The sequence below is a fragment of the Sarcophilus harrisii genome, chromosome 1 (assembly GCF_902635505.1).
Source record: "Sarcophilus harrisii chromosome 1, mSarHar1.11, whole genome shotgun sequence".
In the NCBI taxonomy this organism is placed as follows: domain Eukaryota; kingdom Metazoa; phylum Chordata; class Mammalia; order Dasyuromorphia; family Dasyuridae; genus Sarcophilus; species Sarcophilus harrisii.
The window spans coordinates 544,487,645-544,509,320 of record NC_045426.1 but is presented as its reverse complement, the minus strand read 5'-3'; the positions used below and the strand labels follow the sequence as shown (position 1 = coordinate 544,509,320).

Sequence of the window (21,676 nt, the reverse complement as noted above, 5' to 3'; positions counted from 1 at the left end):
AGCACTTTCTTAATTACTTCTTGGATACTTTAAACTATCTGTTGGCCTTGTATGATTAAAACTAATAAATGGCTAGTCTTTATATAACTCTTTTATTTCATTTGATCCTCACTATAACCCTGGAAAGTAAGTGCTATTTTTATTCCCATTTTACAGATGAGGAAATTGAAGTAGACAATGGATAAATGACTTGCTGAGGGTCACACAGCTAATGAATGTCTAAGAGACTAGGTATAAATTCAGACAAGTCTTTCTGACTTTAGGTCCAGTGCTCTATCCATGGTGCTGCCTCACTGCTAAATAAACTTTTTTATTTTTCGAGAAATTAGTGTGAACACTTACCAAGACACAACCAGGGTGTTTATGGAACCGTTGATTGGGGTAGGCTTAGAATGTTCCAAGATCTTAAGATTTGGACTTATAAAAGACCTTAGAGTTCATTTAATCCAATCCTTTCATTTTAAGGATGAGGAAACTGACACCCAAGAATTTGCCCCAGATTGTAAAGATAAGACTTAAAAGAAGCTGGATTTGAATTCAGGTCTTCTGATTTCATGTGCATCACTCTTTACATTGTGCCATTCCCATGGTGGAGGAGAAAGTAAAAGCATCCATCTTGTGTCCATTGGGATACTATCAATCTAAATTTCTGCCACAAAGGATCTCTGTGGTACCCTCTACTTCTTAGCAACTCACTGAAAAAAAGGTTGGTAACAAACTCATTGGAGGAATTGGTTTATCTGAAGTCATAGTGCGCAAAGAACTGGACTTGGAGTTAGGCTATGCAATTCTACTAAGTCACTAACCCCATTTGCCTCCCAGTGGTTGATATATGAATTGAATGGTAAAATAAAGAGATTCGCAATTAAATTGAGAAAGAAGATGAAGTTCTGACTGAAGTATAATAATATGCTAGGCTGTTAAAGATCTTCTATGAGGAAAAGTTATATTGAGATTGAGATCAGAGAATTTATTCAAGAACATGTGGAAGCTCTTAGGCATTATGTTCACAGCATATATGCTTTTCCATGAAAATGTTAATAATTTATCCTCATCCTTAGTCGGATATAGTCTATACTGCAAAGAAATATTTCTTTATTGAGATATGTAGAGAAAGGTAGGGGGAAAGCATGCATTTCTTAACTAAATGGAGAATCAAATTAAATGATTAATGGAAAGAGACAAATAGGAAATCTTTATTAAACACTGATCCATGTAATGTATTGGGCTAAAGCTCATATGTTGTTTTTCAGTCATTTCTCAGTCATGTCAGACTCTTTGTGACCTCATTTGGGATTTTCTCAGCAAAGATACTGGAATGGTTTCCAATTCCCTTCTCTAATTCACTTTGAAGAAGAGCAAACTGAGGCAAACAAGGTTAAGTGAACTGACCAATGTCACACAGCTAAGTAAGAGGCTGAGACCAGATGTGACCTCATCAAAATGAGTCTTCCTGATTTCAGGCCCAGCACTCTAATCCATTAAGCCACACAGTAGTTCAAGGTCCGTGTGCTATGTCCTATATATGTTTCTATATAAATACATGTAACTTTTCAGAAGCAGTGAAGGTGCACAATGAATATCAAATCCCATCTTGGATACTTACTAGCCATGTGATTTGTACAAGTCACCTACTTTTGTGTACCTGAATTTCCTCATCTATAAAAAAGGGGTATAACAATAATAGCTACCATCCAGAGTTAATGTGAGCATCAAATGAGATATTCTTTCCAAATCTTAAAGCACCAGATAAATGTTGGTTATTATTATTATTACCCATTTAACTGTCTAGTTAACTGTTCCAACATGCATATTCACAGCAGCTTGATATAAAGAAAACCATACTACCATAACTTAACAAAAGCGGAATCAGTTGCCTTAAGAATTTGGAAGTTAATAGAATTGGAAATGTTAAGCTGTAAGATTCACCTAATTCAATTCTTATTTTTCTGATGAGGAACAGAAGCTCAGATTCAAGTGATTTGCCAGTTAACCAGTAAGAAGTGTAATATTCATAATTTGAGTCCAGGGTCTCTCATTCCTGAACTAAGGTCTTCCCACTGTACCCCACTGCCTTATCACTGTTCTTCACCACTAGAGGGCTTCAAGGGGAGACTGGATGATGGATGCAATCGAGAAATGAGTAGGAGGGCCACCTGTGTTTGCCTAGGTTGACCTAGTTTCCCTTTAAAAGCTGAAGAGGCTGTTTTCTGAATCAACATTGATTTGACTTTCTTGAGACCTGAGGCATAAAATACCTAGGCTATGTTGAAATGGGATCAGATGTTTTAGCAGAATTGCCATTTTCTTTTGGTAATACCTGTCTGACCTAATGTGGTCTAGGGGTAAATGTGGGGGCAGAAGGGAATAGTGTTTTATAAGAATTGTATTTTTATCATATTTTCAGTAAAGTTGCTTTTATTACATTTTAGGGGCAAATGAATATTTTATTGCATTATAATCGCAAATCTGAATGAATCAATGAACTGACCTCAGTTACTGATCAGACTTGTCTAGAATAAGGAGATTCATAGTTTGGTAATGATTGAATTAGATAGTCTTTGAGGTGTTTTCCAAGTCTAAGATGCTATAAGTCCATGACCATACATAAAGTCCATGTACAGGGAAGGCCAAAGAAAAGATTGGCTTGAAATCAAACAAGCAAACAATCAAATTAATCTTTGTTTTGTCAGCATCACTGAACAAGCAATGGATGTTAAAGCTGTACTCTTCTCTAAGGGTACTCTTTCTTCCTTCAGTGTTTGTTCTTTGGGATTAAAGATTATCAGAGGAATTGGAGAATTGGAGGTGGAGGAGAAAATACTCAGACATTGACAAGTCAGCTTACTTCAGGATCATGATTCATAGGATCTCAGAATTTAGAGTTAGAAGAAATCTTAGAGAATCTAAGTCCCCTAATTTTACTCTAAAAGGCCCAGTAAAATGATATGACTTGTCCAAATTTATACAGCTAGTAAGGAATGGATTTGAGGATCAAACCCAAGTCTTTTCACTGAATTCAAAGTTTTTTCCACTACAAATTGCAAGATTGCTAGACTCTCAAAGTATGCCAGCAAAGCACAAACTCTGCCAGGTAAGACCTATACCAAATTAGAAAGGCTGCCATCTTTAGATTGATGGTGTTACATTCCACCTAAAATGATGGTTGGGTAAGAAAACAGTGAAGGTACATAAACTGACACAAATTGTAATGTGAAAGACAAATCCAAGATGAGTCTGAGTAGAAATCTTTCCTGGGTCTCTTGCCTTCCACCTACCTTTTTATCTATAATTAACTAACCCCAACAATGATGTCAAGGAAGCAGATCAAAATCATATCACCAGGGTCAGAGTTTCCCTGCTACTGATTCTTATTGATTAGGCTGATTGCTTTCAATCAGGGATGGAATGGGGAGGGCAGGGGTACAGGGCTGCCATCAGTTAATGAGAATAAAGTTCATCTGTTAAGTCAACTGTTGCTTACATAGTCATACTTTGGCTGTTTCATCATATTTTACTGCCATTTCCACCATTTTCTCCTCCAGAGTAGTTATGGTTTTTGTTGCTCATATATAGTCCTATTTTTATCTGCCAAACATCTGTGTATTTATGAGATAAGGAGTCTCCTTGTTGAGAAAAGCCTCCATACCTTTCCTGATGCAAAACAATTCTGGTCTAACTCCAGTCTCATTATCACCAAACCATGCAATCATAGGTGTTCAAGAGGGTTAAAATACAGCAGAAATTGAAAAAGAAGAGAACACTAACTTTGTATCACAACACCCTTTCATGCAAAATGAAAACAACTTTTTAAAAATCCTTCACAATTTTGATATCAATGTGCTATTTTTTAATCATATTCAACTCTTTATGACCTCATTTTGGCATTTTCCTGGTAAATATTCCACAGAAGTTTGCCATTTCCTTCCCAGATCATTTTATAGTGAGGAACTGAGGTAAAGAGGTTGACTTGCTCAGGGTCACACAGCTAGTAAGATCTAAGATTGAATTTTAATTTATAAAAAAGAGTCTTCCTAATTTCAAGCCCAGTTCTCTAATCACTGTGCCACTTGATTGCCTGTTAATAAACATGTGCTAAACAAAATTAGGCTTTTAAAGTCTTTAATTGAATTAATGGATAATATATCAAAGAAGAAGAAAATTAATTTCACAAAGTAATGGAAATCCTTACCTATTTTAACTCAATGGGAGTTTTTGTGCTAGTATTTCAAAGCAAACCACAGAGTTCCATCAGTGTAAATATCCCTTCTAGAGAATCATATCTTACCCTAGTGGACAATTGTGAGTTGCTCCTCCCCCAAAATGAAATTTTATTTTAAAAAAATCATTGTTTCTTAAGAAATGATAAATAGGATTTTTTTTAACAAATTGTCTCCTATTCGGTTCCAAGGAATCTTGAGCCCCTGAAGAATTGAGATATGTTAGGGTGATAATCAACCACCAGAGGATAGCTTTCTGGAGTTCTGAAGTAAGGAAGAGAAGTCTATAGTAGGTTGAGGCTATAAATGCTATGGATTATCATAGATACTCAAACTGATTTTATTAATTTGTAAATTCATTTCAAAAATGCAGATTTTTTAAAAATAAGTATTATTTTTGTCTTTTTAATGTCATCTTGAGTTTTTCCAAACAGCTTTTCCCTTTACTCCTCTCAGAAAGCAATCTTGCATAACAATAACATTGTTCAAGATTAAAAAGGAGGGAGAAACTAACGTAACTGACCAAAATATTGAAACCATGTGCTATGTATAAACACTTGTGAACTTCCCACTTATGCAAAGGGTAAGCATATCTTTTCCTATCTTATCTTTCTAGCCACGTTCATTTTTATAATTTTGCAACATTCACTTTTGATTGATTATTATTCTTTCTTTTTATATTGTTGTAATCATTGGGTGTATTATTTTCTTTCTGTATATTTCTCCAGAAATACAGATTTTAGTTTATGTCTGTTGGTCTTCTGTTTGTCAATCAACAAATATTTAAATACTTACAAAGTACCAGGCACTAATGCTAAGTACTGGGGGGAAAAAGGGGGTAAAAACAGTTCCCTGATGATATTATATTCTTATAGGGAGATAACATATAAACAACACACAAAAACTATTAAGAGTAGATAGAAGGCAATCTGAGAGGGAATGATACTAGTAACTAAAAGGACCAAGAGAGAATTCTTGCAGCAGGTAAGGTTTAAGCTGAATCTCAAAGAAAAAGTCAGGGAAACTGAGAAATCTAAGGGAATGTGAAGAGAATTCCAAGTTAAGAGAGGGAGAAGGTGGGGAAGGTTAAGAAAAGATAATGACTTGTTCTGTGCCTATTGAGTTTAAGATGTCTACTGGACTAAAAGTTTGATAAATATGCAAGATTGGAGGTCAACAGAGAGATTGGGGCAGGATATCTATTTTTATTAATGGAGATAATGTCAATTTCATGTGAACTGATGAGATTACCAAGTGAAGTAGTTTAAAGGGAAAAGAGAAGAGGATTCAGCATAGAACCCATAGAGAGGGATTCTGGAGAAGGATCCAGCAAACCAGACAGTGAAGTCAGATAAGATGAAGTAGAATCAGGAGAGAGTGATGTCCTGAAACACCAGAAAGGAGAGTATCATAGAGGAAAAAGTGATCAGCAGTGTCAAAGGTTGTAGAGAGATCAAAAAGACTGAAGATTAAGAAACGACCACTGGATTTTCCAGGTAAGAGATTATTAATAATTTTGGTGAAAGCAAATTCAGTAGAAAAATTAGATCAGAACCAGATTGTAAGAGGTTAAAAAAAAAAAAAGAATGAAAGGAGAAAAAGGAGAGACATGTATAGCAGATAACCTTTACAAGGAACTTACTTATAAAAAGGAAGAACTAAAGGACAATAGTCAGCAAGGATGGAAGAATCAAGTGAGGGTTTTTATTTTCAGTATGGAGAGATGTAGGCATGTTTGTAGGCAGTAGGGAATGATCCAATAGTCAGGGAGAAATTAAATATAAATAAAAGAGTAAATGTAACAGAAGGGGCCTTAAAATTGGTCATTAAGAGATCGTTGATGACTTTGGAGAGAGCAGTTTCATTTGAATTATGATATAAGAAGGCAGATTTCAGAGTATTTTAGAAGAGAATGAGAGGAGAGGAAATAAAGCTATCAAGTGAGTATTGATTTCTAACTAGAGGAGTTTTGCTATGAGGGGAAGAGTGATATGGAATATGTGTTTGAGTCTTTCCCATTTCCCCTTATGAGCTTGACCAATTTTTCTAGAGCCCTGCTTTTCTTTACCTAGATAGTTTGAGGATACCAGTGGAGCATTATGGCTGCTTCCCATCATCCCTTGTGCTCCCCAGATGACCAACCCATCTTTTCTCCTCATCTTATTTTTCCTTAATGATTTCTTTTATTCCTGTTCTTCTTTGCTGTTCCTCTTTAGTTACCAGTCTCAGCCTGCTCACCATTTGCCATTATATTATCCTTTGTTATATGTACTTTAATTCAATAATGTCATTGATCTTCTTAAAAAATGAAGGATAAACAATGATAATGATAGCATTGTCAGTCTCAAATATACACACTGATAGACAAACTCTCTGCATATTGTAATCTGTTCCATAGACATTTTTCATTGATTGGCTCTTGCCTGTGTGGATGGTCAAGTCAAGCTCTTTTGAGTGATTATAGATTTCTTCTAGAGGAGTTCTGAAACATTCTGGGGTTTGTTACAATCAGCAACATGTCATTGGAAAAAAGGAGCATATGGAGAATCTCAGCATCCACAGGGAATCCCTCTTAAACTTGAACTCTGTGTTAATCTCCTTTATCACCATGTTGAAAACCTTGAAACAAATGCTTCTCTGTTTAAAGCCTCCACTGATGTTTCTGATCACAGAATACTAATCTTGGTTATACTAATCTTGGTTATTTCTATTAAGTGTTGTAGGGAACCTGGAGTGTTGGGTGATCATTTGTTGGAAAAGAGCCTTCAAGGTAGCAATTTCCTCTGCCAAATCAAAACAAAAAATTGATAGTCAACAATAAAGATAATGAGATCTCATGGTCTCTCCATCTTCTGATTGTGAAATGATAAAGATGTAATCTTTTGTAAAATATTGATTGCTAGATCCTGCATGCCAATACTCTCAATGAGGATGCCTTAGATTTATGTACAAATGACTGTCATAATAGTTTTGAATAGATGAGAGAAAATGATAGAAATCAGCGATTATCAGTTGACATTTTTTGGTTTTAATAACATCCCTTATTTTTTCCATTCTTTTGGTATCTTCCTTTTCTTCAGGTACCCTTTATATTGATCCCACAACACTCAGAATTGCATCACCTCTTGCATGAATCTCCTTTATATTTACTTGGTCCAATCCAGCTGCTTTTCCCATTTTTGTTGCTCTAAAGCCATATCTACCTCCCCTATACGCATATCCCTAGCATGATGCTAGAGACCAGTTATAAAGATTTCTAGAGGCAACTAGGTCACATAATGAGTAATATTAAGAAATTTAGAATCAAGAAAACTTTAGTTCAAATCCAACCTTAGACAATTATTAATTGTATGACCTTGGCCAGTCACTTAATTTTTGTCTTAGTTCACTCACCAGTAAAATGAAGATACTAATAATATCTATATCAGAGGAATGTTTTGAGAATCAAATAATATAAGACGAATAGTGTTTTGCAAACTTAATGGGCTACATAAATGCTAGCTATTATTACCATGTCCTTGTGTGAGAAAATAGTTTGTTATTAATTTTTTTCTATCTTCTATTGGTTATTCTCCTTATGTTTTCATTCTTCAACAACCTTGGGATGACTTTGTTTAGTTTGTATGTTTTGCCAAGCTTTCTTTAAGTTAGTTTTTAACCTCCACTGCTTCTCTGCCATTTATGAGACAATACTGCTTCTAATTGGCCATTATCCTCTTTTGTAAAATTTTGCAAATGAGTTCATATTTAACAAATCAATTAACAAGCACTTATTAAGTACCTCGAAATGTGCCAGGTAGAGTGTAATATACTAGGATAGAAACACAATAATGAAAATAATCCATGTTCTGGAGGACCCAGCTAATTTTATACAGATAGATAGATAGATATAGATATGCATCTATATACATATATGTATATATATACATATATATCTGTGTGTATATATATAGAGAGAGATATAGATATATATATATATAAGTGTGTGTATTCAAATTAGATTTTTTAAGACAAAAAATTATTGGGGGGTGAATGGGTGGATTCTACTAACTGGGGGACAACAGGAAAGGACTTATGTAGAAGATGGTGTTGGGGCTGAATTGTAAAAAAGACAGAATTCGGAGAGAAAGAGATAAGGACAAGGAGGAAGCACATTCCTTCCATGGGAGACAGCCAGTGTGAAGGCACCAAGGTAGAAGACAAAATGTTATGTACAAGGAATAGTGAGAGGGCCAGACTGACTGACCTGTGGTGTATGTGAATGAAAGAGAATCATTATTCTCAGTCTAATCATTATTAATCTGGAAAGATGAGTTGTTAAGGGTTTCAAATGTCTTCCAAAAAGATTTATATTTGATCCTTGATGCAATTGGGAGTCATTAGAGGTTATTGACATCTGACATTGACATGATGAGAAATATGTTTTAGAAAATTTATTTTGGTGACTTTTGATGGACAGAAAAGGAAGGAATTTAAAAAAAAAAAAAGATCAATTATAAAAATATCATGGTAGTTCATGGAAGATTTGATAAGGGTTTGAATAAATTCATTTTTAGCCTAATGTTGCTTTTGGCAGCTATCTTTCTCCTAGTAAAATAGTAAATTAATCAGTTGTTAGCTCATTTAGGTATACTGTGTACTCTCTTAAGTCTCTTTTTTTGTGATAATTTAAATGGACTAAACCTCTATAACATTATTATAATTGGTATTGATGTCATTACTGTTGTCCATTTTCCCTTTTTGATAGTTATTTATTTATTCAAGTAATTCAGAACTGAATTGTCTTAGTTGCACACTATCTTTTTTTCATCATTATTTTTTTTTTTTACTAATTATGATCTTAGCTGTGAGAAGCTGATGGACTGACTGAACACAGAAAACTGATTCAGAGATAACTTGTAAATCAACATAAGTGCTTTCCTATCTGTTAAATATAATAAATTAAAATTTTTATGATGATATTTTGTGCTCTCTTTATCCAGAATCTATTAAGTCTTCTGTTTTTAGAGTGTTCGTGATTCAAGGTATATATAATTATAAGTAAAAATATATATATATTTACTTATACATGTTAAATAAGTATAAGTAAACAAGTAAACAGAAAACAGAAAATGTTCATGATGTAAAAGACAAGAGTATTCTGTGTGATCTATATCTTTAACTTTTTTCATTCATATTAGTATCATAAATTTAGAGCTGGAAGAAACCTTTGAAACTATATAGTTCAAAAAATGCTCAAAATCACTATTGATTAGAGAAATTAAAATTAAAATAACCCTGAGATACCTTACATCTGTCAGATTGACTAAGATGACAGGAAAAGATAGTGACAAATGTTGGAGGGATGTGGGAAAATTGGAACTACTAATGCATTGTCGCTGGAGTTGTGAAATGAGCCAACTGTTCTGGAGAGCAATTTTGAACTACACCCAAAGGATTATAAAACTGTGTATACCTTTTGACCCAGCACTGCCACTACTGGGCCTCTATTTCAAGGAGATCTTAAAGAAGGGAAAAGGACCCATATTGGCAAAAAATGTTTATAGCAGCTCTTTTTGTGGTAGCAAAGAATTGGAAAATGAGTAGATACCCATCAATTGGGGAAGGGCTGAATAAGTTGTAGCATATGAAGGCAATGGAGTATTATTATTATTAAATATTATTTAATAATTATTATAAAAAATGATGAACAAGATGATTTTAGAAAGATCTGGAAAGATTTACATGAACTGATGTTGAGCAAAAGAAGTAAAACCAGGAATACATTGTACACACTAATAGCAAGAACATGTGGTGATCAACTATGAAAGACTTGGTTCTTCTCAGTGCAAAGCAAGCCCAGTAAACTTTGGATAGAAAACACCATCTGCATCCAGAAAAAGAATAAATGATATTGAATATAAATCAACACATGCTATGTTCACTTTTTTTCCTGTTTTTTTTTCTCTTCTGTGTTTTTTTCCCTTTTGTTCTGATTTTTCTCTCCCAACATGATTCATAAAGAGATGTATATTTTAAAAAATAGAAAAGAAAAGAAGCCCTATATAATTCAACCCTCTAATTTTACAGATGAATAAACTGAGGTTAGATGACTTTTTCAGAATTAATAGATTTGAATTCAGGTTTTCTGACTCCAAATCAAATGCCCTTTCTACTGTACCATCCACTTGAGCTTTTCAATGTCATATTAAAGTTCTGTGACTCTTCAAAGATATCACAGCAGACCAAATCCATTAATCGATCAGGTTGGTGGCAAGAAAGGAATTGAAATAGGATGGGTCAATCTGCTGAAAAACATGAAGGTGGCTCAGACTCATAGAGTCAATAGAAATTAAATCCCACAGAAATACCTGAAATTTCTCTTCCTTCCATTCCATTCCCCACCAAGTCACCCAACAAAGCAAAGCAAAGATAGATATATATATATATATATATATATATATATATATGTGTGTATATATATATATATATATATATATATATATATGTCATCTGTGAATAACCTCTAGTAATTCCCTGCTGCCTCCAGGATTAAATAAGAGGTAACATACATGGGATAGGAGCAAAGGAGAGATCCATGAGCGCCAGACCAGTTCACAAAGACTTTATGAAGGACATAGGAGTTAGAAAATGGAAGGAATTGGGGTAGGGAGTAAGATGTAGAAAGGACATTCCAGGTCAGAAGAGTAGCATGAGAATGGTGAGCAACTCAAACTAAATCTTTCTGTTTCAGCTTTTCCACTTGTAAAAGGAGGTTAATAGTGGGTCCATCTTACAGCTGTATATTAGCTAATTAGTGATAACAACTAAGAACATTGGAATAAAGCCTGCCAAGGATGCCAAGAACTCTGAAGGAGGGTCTGTAGTTTATTAATAAATCAGAAACAGAAAAGGCTTTGTAAGATAAAGTCTGGTTTGAGGGAGACAGGGTTTCTGCCAAGATGTGAACAAGCATGTACCAGAGAAATTCTTTCGTGGGATTAGATATGGCTGTGACTCTTCTCACAACCCTGGAGGATAATAATGCTTGGTTTATGGCCAGAGTTCTGGAGTGCTTGTGCTGTTCAGGACTCATAATATGGACTTCCCTTTCAAGCAGATCTCATTCTTTGGCAGGTCTCTGAAAACTGTAATCCCAAAAATACTATATTAGGATGTCTTGCAACTGATTGGCAATTATAAGCAAAAGCAAAGCAGAATAAATATCTGGCCTTTATAGTTATTTCACGGGGGACAGGAGGGGGTTTGGTAGTCATACTTTCATACCAGTTTCCCCTAGTTATAAAGTATATATGTTGGGGGGAGGAGAGAAAATGATCAGAGCTATATAAATTCTCCTTATCGTCAGGATACTGTGTTTGGGGAATTGGATTGGCAGTGGTAAGTAGAAGGTAAATGTGGAAAAGAAATTAAGTGGGATGAGTACATGAGTTGGGAAACTCCAAGGCCTTTCTGGCTTATTTCAATAGAAATTAAATCCCATAGCAATGAATTCTTCCAAATCTTCAAAAGTGCAGAAATTTCATTTTCTTGAATCTTGGATAAAACTGCTGGGTCATCAGATGGAATATGAGAATATCTGACTTATGCATGTATGCTTTGTGCAATTGGAAATTCTATAAAGGTGAGTACAACTGCTCTGAGATATTTGTTTTCATGTTGAGTCTCCTGACGTTTTTTGTAATTAGTATTTTCATTTTTTTTACTTCCACTTTGAGATGTTATTGAATAAAAACTGAGGACAGGAAGGTTGCCATTTCAGCCAATTAACTGTTTTGTATTATGTATGTCATGACCACACATCAAAAAATCCAGGAGAATATTCTGCCTGAATCCATAACAGTTATCTGAACTTCATTTATGTACAGGAGAGCTACCAAGTGTCAATACAGCCCTTCTGAGGTCAAAACATTTCCTTAAATAACATTGGGAAGAACTTACAGCTTCTGATTAATAACTTATTCTTTCTGTTAAAGGCAAAACTTCCTACTTTGATAAAGATTTAATGGGTATATAGTCTAAGCATGTGAATCCATGGGGCAGAGAACTTCTGTGTGTAAACATCGTTGATGCAAATGGAAAAATATGTCAAGAAAATAATAACAATAGCATTTATATAGTACGTGAAGATTTACAATGCCCTTGCCAAATATCATCTCATTTTATCTTCAAAGCAACTTTGGGAGGTAGGTCCTTTATCCCTCCCATTTTACAGATGAAGAAATGGAAGTTACATACTTGCCTAAGGTCACACGGTTAATAATCACCTAAGGCTGGATTTGAACTTGGGCAATTTATCCACAGTGCCACCTAGCTGCCCTATGTTACCACCACCACTACCCTTCTTAGAAATTGTCTGGAGGAGCAGCTGGGTAGGGTATGGATAGAGCACCGGTCCTGAAGTCAGGAGGACCTGAGTTCAAATCTGGTCTCAGACACTTAACACTCCTGGCTGTGTGTCCTTGGGTGAGTCACTTAACCCCAGTTCCCTCAGAATAAAAAAGAAAAGAAAGAAAATTATCTGAGATAGGGGAAAGGAGTGAGAGATTAAGTATGTTTGTCAGTGGCCAAACATCTAGTAAGTGTCAGGGAGGGAAGCATGCTAGCTTCAGCTCGTACTATTGATTTCTTCTTCAACCAGTGGAAGTCAGTATCTTCCCTACAACTTACATTTAATCTCACAAAGTTACCTGTTACACTAAGACGTTAAATTACTGTCTCAGAAGCACTCAACCAATTATATGTCAGGCATTGGACCTGAACTCAGGTATTTCTGACTATTCTAAGACCAGTTCCCTATACCATCCTGCCTCTTATGTGAGTGTATGTTTGCAAGGAAAGATACACATGCATAAATGTCTTATTATGATTGTCTATAGAGACCATATATGTATAAGTGTGCTCATCTACATGCAATTGTGCATATTATAGAGGGAGACACATGTACATGCATATATTATATATCTATAGAGATGTAGTATATATAGACACACTTATGTATATATATATGTATATATATACATATATATACATATATATATATATATATACACACATATTTGCAAGTAGATCTTACATAGAAATGCCTGAGTTTGTGTCTTAAAGGGAAAAAAGGTGAGGAGGAAGGGCATTCCAGTTGTAGGAGTTAACCAAAGCAAAAGCTCAGAGATGTAGGAATAGTAAGAGGGCTACTTTCAGAATCATGAGGGCAAAATGAGATAATTTTTGTAAAACACTTTGCAAACTTTAAAGAGTTATATAAATGCTAGTTATCTTTATCATTATTATTATTAATGACTTCACTGTATAGCATGAAAGGGAGTCATGTGTAACAGAACTGGAAAGATAGATTGGGTTCAGATTTTGAAGGGCTTTTAAGTGTCAAGCTAAGGAGTTTATATTTTATTTTAGTGATGCATACATACATATATATTTATGTATATGTGCATACATATAAAATTTACATGTACTTATAAATATGTACATGTGCATATATAATACTATATATACATGAATTTATTATTGCTCAGTATTTTCAGTTATGTCTGACTTTTTGTGACCTCATTTAGGGTTTTCTTAGCGAAGATACTGGAATAGTTTATCATTTTCTCCTCCAGTTCATTTTACAGATGAGAAACTGAGGCAAACAGAGTGAAGTGACTTACCAGAGTCACACAGCTGGTAAGTGTCTGAGACTGGATTTGAACTCTGGAAAACAAGTCTTGCTGACTCCAGGCCTGCCACTTTATCTGCTGCGCACCCGGCTTCCCATATACAGGAATACACATCTCTGGGTCTCATTCTGACTTTACAGTATAGCTATATGTCTATACATACATATTTTCTGAAAAATAGCTTTGGTTATCAGTTGTACTCAGCGATTATGTAAGACAGATTGGTGGGAGGTGGGGGGTAGGAGCATACAGCCTGTATTTGGACCCATACCGTATGTAGTGCTTCACCAAAACAGTACTTTCTTTTCCCAATAAGGGAGCATGCCGTGATAAAGACATACTGTACATATGTCCCCCTACCGGCCTAAACGAGCGAATGCACCCTTCCGAGCATCTGACAGGGACTTGGACAGCAGAGAAAGCTGGCTCTCCTTCTGATGATCAGAAATGGAAAGCATTCCTGAACCAAGAATAGTGGGAGCCCTCGCTCCTCCGGAACGGGGAAGTGGCAGCCTCAGCTCGGGAACTTTGTGATCTCAAGCAAATAGCATCTCTCTGAGGTTTTTTACTCATTTGTCAAATACGGATGGATGATTGTACAAATTTAACTGTCCCGCTAAGCCGGGTTATTCTTAAATGAGGTGGAGTCCAATTTGAACTGCACCATAGTGGAACGTCCTAAAAATAACCCAGAAGCTGTTTAAGCAGTCATACTTTTGCCAAGAGTGACACAAAGGCTCAAAGCAGCTGCTTTCTTACTTACCTGTCTCTAAGACGGCGTTTGCTGGTACCATTAGTTTAAAAAGAAGTCATATAGCCCCAGGTGCGCTCTAGAGTTTCTGGCATCCTCAAAACTCCAAGATAGGAGGACTTATAGGCTACCTAAGTATCACTGCATAGTGTAATACTAATTACTATCTGGCATTATTAGGCAAATTCCTTTACCTCCATGAAAGTCAGTTTCTTTATCTGTAAAGCAGATTAGATGACCCTGGGTGATTTTCCAGCTGTGTCTAATATAACACAAGTTCTAGGCCAAAGATCTAAGAGGTTCTCTGCCAAAAAGGTTCCTGATAGGCATTTGTGGCCATTTTAGAAGCTTGGAACAGTTTCTGTCCACTTTCTGGGGATGTATCCCCATGAAGCACAGAGGAGGTGGGAAACATCTCTCTTTTTCCACTACTTTCACTTTATCGACCCCTGGATGAAAGATAGAACCACTGTCTTTCAATCCCAGTAGCCTTAGTCATCCCTAGTGGTGGGTATTGAGAATTAATAAGCTTTCCCTTTAGAGATAGGACATTGACATTTATAAATCACTTTACATGTCTTCTCTGAATAATTCTCACAGCACCCCTACAGGGTTGGTTCTGGAGTTTTTATTATTCCCATTTTACAGACTCAGAGTCACTAAGTTACTAAGTGACATACCCTTCATCAGGCAACTAGCAGTTGTCAAGAATCAGGATAGTGTTCCATGAGAGACATTACCTCTCAGTGTCTGCATTTTCTCTTATTCAGCCTTCATTCTCCTCCCATATCCCCTCCCCAGTCATGCCCTCCTTACCCTCTCCCTCCTGGCCCTGCCTCAGCAGCTTCACCCCTATTCCTGACTGCAACAAGAAAATGTAGGCAGACAGAAAAATAAAATGATCTCTGAGGGAAAATCTGAACCCATGTAAATCTGCACAATTTCCTCTATTCATCTCCATATTGGAAAATCTGAGGCCCTGTTAAATGCTATTAAATTATCCTACAGGTGTAATGAGTCTCTTAGTAATCAATCACAGAGTAAAAAACTAAAGGTGTGTAGCCTGCTAAACTAACATTAGACTCCTGGGTGATTTGGACAGGGTAAAATTGTTATTACTTGAATGTCACTGTAGTATTATTGCCCCCTGGTGGCTATTTTAATTATTTAGCCCTAAGTAGTTGAGAGAATATACTTGAAAATACTCTGGAGCTAAGTCACCCAAACTTTCAGAAATCAACTTTTCACATTGCTGAAAAGAATGACGGTAGCTATGAGCAACCCGAGTGGTCCTGGAAAACGGATCATTTGGGATCTCCTGTTGGAAACATGGATGCCAAACCTTTATATTGCAAGGGATGTTGGAGTTTGGGGGCTAAATTTTTTTTCTTCCCTATTTATTTATTTTATCATTTCTCCTCAAAAAAGTTGGAAAAATTAACTCTTTTGTCACATGTAATTTTCATTTATGATTTCTTGAAATATACCTCTGAAAAACGAGGCTTTAATAAAGCCCATTATGATTCAAATGGCACTACCAGACTGTCTTTAAATCCAAACCGCTCTGGCTCTGGTACCATGATAGGTCCCAGCCCAAACTTCACTTGTTCGTTGTTTGGGTTTTGATGGCACAGAATGGGTGGAAATAGCAATTGTTTCTGTCAGGCCAGAAACTCTGAGGGTCTTCCCTTCCAGACCGATTCCTTTGGGAAGGCAAACTAAGCCATCTTTTGCCTCAATTTTTACTTAGTCTTTAACTACTTAATGGGGCATCACCTCAGATAAACTGAGACCTGGGAAAGACCTTAATTCAAAAAGGCCAAGGTCTCCCACTGTATTTGCGGCCAAGACCTATGTCTTGTCACTGGACCCCGATGACCCTGGAGAAGAGAGTAAAGCTGATGACTAGACAGCTCTGCCTCAGTTAAACCCAATTGACTTGCAAGTCAAGACATCAGCCTTTTGATGTCATTGATCTTCTTCAAAAAGGAAGGACAAACAACGGCATTTGAGCATCTCTGGCCAATTGCACGTTCATAGGCTTCATTGATTTTTCAAGTTCATAAAAAACCCAAAATATTATAATTAATAAAAAATGAAGTTATAAGTAAATATTATCACACACTTAAAAAGCCCTATTTCACCAAGTGACTCATGCTTTTGTGTGTTCTCCATTACAAAATGTATCTTCATTACTAAAATACCAAACTTTGCTTATTGGCTCACAGTTTAACTACTCACCATCATCTAGTTCCTTTAATATATAACACTTTTTTTTTCATCCAGGGTGATTAATCCTGCAGAGCCTCAACAACCACATAATAATGGACACTGGAAAGGTGGAATTGAAAGAAGGATTGAGCTGAATATTAGAAGGGGAAGGATAAAATATCACTCTGTTAGCAGCGCCTGGTATTTTTCCTTCTTGGCCATGTGAGCAAGATGACCTTCCAGTGGGAATAGTTAGAATCCCTTGGGAATAATCACATCCTTTTGAGTGATTTTTCATTCTCATTCTTTTTCTACAGCTCATACTGCAGGGATTACTGCCATGCTTTGGGTGAAGGCAAAAAAGAAGTGATGGGAGAAGGAGTTGGTAAGCAATACATAATGCCTTCACTCCGTACTTTATACGGTAATTTACTTGTAGAATAATGGTGGCAGAAACCAGGAATGTGGATAGTAAATGTTTAACTACCAACTTGGGGGTGGGGAGTGGCAGAAGATGTACATTAAGTGTATTTTTAAGTTTAATCTGCATTATTAATATTTTATGCATCGTTTTCTTGAGTCTTGAAATCAACAAAATGATAAATTAAGTCCTGCTATTTACTGTTTCTGAAATATAAGTGCTCACACTAAAAATTTAACACAATTCACTTTGGTAGGTTTGAGTGAACTCCAACATATCCACCTTTATGAAACACATTTGAGTCTCACATTTGAATTCATTTAGTGTTAATTCAGATGTTTCCATTAGTGGATTTTTTCTGAAACTAGATCAATCAATATATACCCCATTGGAGAAATCCCAGAATAACATGAATTTATAGGGCAGATTTAGACAATATGGCCTATATTGACTGTTATTCCTTGCTTAGAAGATGAATTATGATGTGACTGATGTTTATGCTTCTAATTAGAAAGCAAAATAATGGGCTGGATGTTGAGCTCCCAGCCCTGAAGTATGAAAGGCCCTTCTCCCTGGAACATTTTCACTGTGCTCTCAGGCTATAAACGAAGGGACACCAGGCAAAATAAGGATAAGGTGATCTACACGTGTTTCTGAGAGATAATATTCAATCCAGCAAATGTATTCTTAAAAAAATAGAAATCACATAATTGAGTGGAAATAAAATAGGAGTAAGGTAAAGACTGCCATTTTCTCTTAGTTAACTTGTTTCTCCCTGTGCTGCTCCTCCTATCAGTCAGTCAGTAAACATTTATGAAGTACTTATTATGAGCCAGGTGCTGTGCTAAGCTTTGGGAATACAGAAAGGCAAAAGCAAAAGGTAATCCCTGCTTTCAAGGAACTTGGAATCTAACAGAGGAGACAGCATATAAATTATACAAACAAATTTTTTTGATGTTATTCAATCTTTTCAGTTGTGTCCAATACTTCATTACCTCATTTCTTAGCAAAGCTACTAGAGTGCTTTGCCACTTCCTTCTCCAGATCATTTTACAAATGAGGAAACTGAGGCAAACAAGGTCATGTGACTTGCTAGTAAGTATCTGATCCCAGATTTGAACTCAGGAAGATTAGTCTTCTTGACTCTAGGCTTAGAACTTTGTCCATCTAGCAGGCATACAAATGTATTATATAGAAAATAAATGGAAAATAATACAGGAAGGCATTAGAATTAACATGGGTTGGAAAAGGCTAATTGTAAGGAGCAGCTAAATCTTGGAATCAATCAGGATGCAGAGATGAGGAGGCATAGCATTCCAGGCATGGGATACAGCCAATAAAAATGCCTGGGCATTCAAAAGAAAAAACACAAGTCACCTACCTCCCAACTTGTCCACTTAGAAGTCAGTTCTGAAGAAAGGGAGATTAGGTGTAGCAGACACAGGGACAGTCATGGAACTACCATCACCTCTTCCTTCTTCTCTATTTCTTTTCCTAGAGAGAATCACATCATAAACCGCAGGCTGAAGATGATATTGAATTAATTTATCTCTTCTCAAACTAGAAAGAATTAGAATTCCCAGGAGGTTTTTGGTCAGCTAACCCCTCACCAGAGATCATTACATCAGGAGTACAGTATCAGAGCTGAAAGGGACTTTAAAGATCTGTTCTAGTCCCTTTGTTTTATACATGAAGTAAAATAGGCCTAGTATTTGTCCAAAGTCATATCACCAGTAAGTAGCAGAGCCCAGACTTGACCATACCTAGCATTTCCATCCCCATTTCCCTTATTGTAACACAATTGCTGTCATCAGTATAATGAGGTAAACCTGAATACTTTAAACATGAAATTATGAAAAAAAGCATTAGTTTAAATCCTTTCTTGGGACAGATATATTAGATAATGTTATTTTTAATATTATTTATTTTTCTTTGGGGGGCTTGATTTAATTTTTTGTCTTTTATAGTCCAACAGGATTGGTTATTTATGGCATAGAACTAATTTATGATCAACTCTCAATTATCTGCTTTGTGAATTAGTTGGGGGAAAGTTTCCTCTGACCACCAGCCCCTTAGTTGGGGTGGGTCTCCTCTCTCCTGTCTCTACATTGACTCCAGGATTATTTCCCCTAGGCACTTCTAGAATACTGTCCTCTCCATACTACTGGGGAGATACTACTACTCCATAACTACTTTATGTTCCAACTCTAATAAAGGGCCAAATTGGGGGAGAAATGAAGGATAAACAACTTGAAAAAATTTTCTGTGACAACTTGTGATCTAGTTACCACAAAAAACAATAAGCTGACGATAAATTTGACAACCTGGAATTCTAAACCTTAGTCCTAACCTCTGATTTTTCAGATGAGGATACTAGAGCCTACAAGGAGAAAGAAGGGTCTTGCTCAAGGATCTATAGCCAGAAGGGCCAGTACAATAACCTGGTCCCTTGACCTATCATGGCTCCAGAATTTCCACCCCATCACAGTGGAGCCAAGAACTAAGTGAGCTATTGAAAGCCTTGTGATCTCATTCTCTCCTTTCAGGTTTAAAGGAGCCAGATTCCCCTGGTGTGTCAAACAATAGGTTTAAGGACATCATGCGGGGACCATATAACTCCTCTTGAATAGCTTCAATACTCCAGCCCACGCCTTGCCAAAATTGGAAACATCCAAAATGATTTAAATATTACTGTTCTTTAATGGTGAGAATATTAGTATGTGAAAATTGCCACGTATAACCTGATGAGTTGTTCCAGCTTTGTTTAAAAAAAAAAAAAAAGCAAAAAAGCAAATACCATTCCAGCTGCCATTCAGGGAGTATTGTTCCTCTCTCTCTCTCTCTTTTTTTACACACCCCCATTAAGCTCATCATATGGCATTAGATCCATAGAATGCCTTAACACAATTCAAAGCTAATTCTTATGGTAAATGTGAATGAGGCCAAAACAATTCTGTTCTAAAACATTTATGACTACATTTAATAATATACTGCCATTCCCGGCATTATTGCCCAAAAATTGGTATTTTCTCTCTGTATATACTTTGTATTGAATGAACAAACCTCAAAAGCATTGGCCTGAGGCCAAGACTGAGCAAACAGTTGTTTCCTTGTTTGTTATTTTCTTTATTTCTCACAGGATTTTCATACCAGTGCTCTTACAATGACATTCAATGGCACTTTTCTACTACCTTTCAATGCAATCCCATCACAGCTGGTATCATTGGGAACATCAGTACCAAGATTCCAAAGATTTGGGTCAGGTGCTTTGTGATTTTTTTCAGAAGATTATAAAATTTTGGGTCTAACTTTTCTTTAGCATGGTAATTTTTTTTTTAAAATACAAATTTTCATAGACAGATTTGTGAGATTGCTACAAGAACTTAGTCCTGTTACTGAGGCAACCTGCCCCAGTGGATTCCAGAGATAGAAACTTCAGAGGCCTCTCACACTGCAGAAATGGAACGTGTGTACTTAAGCAAGGGCTGATTTCCAGAAGCATTATGCTCAAATTAAAAAGACTGGACCAAGACACAAGAAGACCAAGAACAGTGGTGGACTTTTCCAATTAGATATTAAATTCAGGAAAGCTTCATCATGCTTCTGACAATATGGTGCTCGATTTTCTCCTGTTGTAAGACTTTTTTTTTTTCCAGCAATCTCCCTTTCCTTAGCATTATGTCTACAAGATGCAAAGCAAAAAGAACAGAGTGAGAATTCCTATTCTTTTCTCTAGCACTTTCTTCTTACACAGAGGGTTCCACTAAAATAACCGTGGATTATTTCAGTGGGTGAAACCACTTAACAATAATTTTTCTAATAGAACAATTCTATCACTTAATGAGTCAGATTCTCCCAGGGTAGGAACTATTCCCTAGAAGTTACACATTTTTGGAAGCTGCACAAACTCTTTTAGGCAATCAGGGCACAACGTTGTCATTTAACAAAATGATAGATTGGAGCCTGATGCTTTAAACCAAGGCTCTACTGTCATTCTAGAGCAGATGTGCCAAGAAAGCCATCAAAGTCTCCCATTTACTCATCTTTCAGAGAAATAGTTTTCATCTGCCCCATCAAGTGAATAAATAGAAGTAAAGCGAGGCTGCCAGGATCATCTTGACTTTAAATAATACATGAAGTGTTTTGTAAAACTTAAGCCCTTTATAAATACTAGCTATTAATCCATATCATTATTATTTTCTTTAGAATAATTCAATTCCTGGATTTTAAGCTCCATAAAGGAAGGTCCTCAGACTGCCTAGTATATAATAGTCACTTAATAAATCTTTGTTGAGTTGAAAAATTTCCTCCAAGAGACTACCAGTGAGTAGGAGGAAAAGGTATAAAGGGATGGCATGTTAAATAGAAAGCCAGGTTACCAAGCATGGAAGCAATGAAG

At 36.1% G+C, this 21,676-nt stretch overlaps 1 long non-coding RNA gene across 1 annotated transcript in view; it reads right to left on the bottom strand.

Moving 5' to 3' along the window:
• LOC116420635 overlaps positions 1 to 18,932 on the bottom strand; it is a 67,703-nt gene extending 48,771 nt beyond the window's left edge. Inside the window, exon 1 of the long non-coding RNA XR_004231010.1 lies at positions 18,659 to 18,932. This is a non-coding gene — a long non-coding RNA (uncharacterized LOC116420635). The remainder of the gene's footprint in view (positions 1 to 18,658) is intronic.
• Positions 18,933 to 21,676: the final 2,744 nt, after the last annotated feature.